Source organism: Apium graveolens, chromosome 8 (assembly GCF_009905375.1).
Source record: "Apium graveolens cultivar Ventura chromosome 8, ASM990537v1, whole genome shotgun sequence".
In the NCBI taxonomy this organism is placed as follows: Eukaryota; Viridiplantae; Streptophyta; class Magnoliopsida; order Apiales; family Apiaceae; genus Apium; species Apium graveolens.
This window is the reverse complement of record NC_133654.1, coordinates 116,120,284-116,121,949: the sequence shown is the minus strand read 5'-3', so window position 1 is coordinate 116,121,949 and position 1,666 is coordinate 116,120,284. Positions and strand designations below refer to the sequence as shown.

The window sequence follows — 1,666 nt, the reverse complement described above, 5'->3', positions numbered from 1 at the left end:
GTTTGTACTAGGATATATTTGGATTCATGTTTCCATCTAGATTAGCCATAACACATAATCGTGACTATCAACATCAACGGAAATCAGCTGATTACATGACAAATGTTTTGGTAGAAAATAAAAAAACCTTTTATCCTAGCACCATAAATCCAAGAGTACGAACAAAATAAGTTTCTATCACTAATATTATTACTAGTGTAATCCAAAATATTTATTATATATGTTTGTATAATTGTTGCAACCATTGGATGTTGCTCCTATTTTGTCTCAAGGAAAGTGCTATATATGTGTTTGATCCATTAAAACAAGAACGGAAAATACGCTTGGCAACACCTGCCAAAACGTAAGTTAATATGAATTTTAGTTTTACATAATGTATTGTTCTAATTTCATAATAAATGTGAATAGTGATGTATGCTTAATTCACATGGCGTATAAATTATACGTACGAGAAGGAGAATTAATGTATAATAGAAAATAATTTCTCTGGCATCATTCTGAGGTTCAGGTATTACTTGTTTACATGTTTGATCTTTTTTTTTGTTTTTTTCTACATAACTTGAAAAATGATGTTGCTCTATGCATAATGTCCTCAACAAGAAGGAGGCACGAAGTGTGATTTTTTCGTTATGAGGTACATGCACGACATAATCATGCTTTCTCAAAAAAATTCCACCATAAATTGGAAATTGGTATGAAAAATAATCTTTACATTGTTTTATAAATATTGATCAAATAGAGATTTTTTTAATACTTTGTCTTTCATATTTTGAAGGGTCTTGGTTCAAGGAACTATACCAAAAATGAAATTGAAGAGATACGAGAGCTTTGGGCACAATTTTTTAACAAGGTAATTTCTTTTAAATTTTTAGACCCTCCATTTCTCCTATAAGTACTTGATAGAAGCATATAATCATTTTATAATTGGATGTGTTGGTTGATTTTATTTGTTTACAATATGTGTGGAGAAACATAAAAGCATTTTTTACCTTGCTATTTCAAACATTTAACTGAAATATAGAATCTTCGTGTTGGTAATAATTTGCATGATTGTGAATTTATTTTTTATTGAACATTTCAGAGAAATGAGAACGGATGGTAAAGCATTTAAAGGCATCTCATGTTCGTGTCAAAAGACAATATGTAGTTTTGCGATCTCGATTTAGAGAAAGAAAAGGGGGAATTGAAGATTTTGAAGTACTTGTTAGGGGAGACACATTATGTGTTATTTTATCTGTAAGGGAAATATAATCGAAAGAGTTGGATGGTATTCGTAATTCAATATATACTTTTCTTCCAAGATTGGTATATTTAAATTTTCTAAATTTAGTGTAATATATAATTTTTAAGTTGTACAATTTAATTTTTTTTTGTACTGTATTTTTGGGATTTTAGTATTAATTGTATAATGAAACAGGTTTACGAAAAATATATAAAATATAAATAGAAAATAGGAAAACAAAAATTCAGTGACAAAAAGTGTCGACATTCTAGCTAACCAACGCTATTGATGAGAAGCAAGTGTGTCGGCATTTCTGCTAACTGATGCATTTGGTGAGAAGCAATAACATCGGTTAACAAACAGGTGAACCAGCGTAACAGGTGACAAGCAAGTGCATCAGAATTTTAGTAAACCGATGCAACTGGTGAGAACCAATAGCGTCGA

General features: G+C 29.8%; 1 long non-coding RNA gene across 2 annotated transcripts; it reads left to right on the top strand.

Annotated features, from left to right (window-relative positions):
• Positions 1 to 333: 333 nt before the first annotated feature.
• LOC141676544 (uncharacterized) lies at positions 334 to 1,358 on the top strand. Of its 2 annotated transcripts, none has more exons than XR_012557070.1 (4): positions 334 to 508; positions 604 to 692; positions 776 to 850; positions 1,082 to 1,358. It is a non-coding gene; the product is annotated as an uncharacterized LOC141676544 (long non-coding RNA). The 2 variants fall into 2 exon arrangements; XR_012557071.1 differs by having other exon boundaries at positions 601 to 692.
• Positions 1,359 to 1,666: the final 308 nt, after the last annotated feature.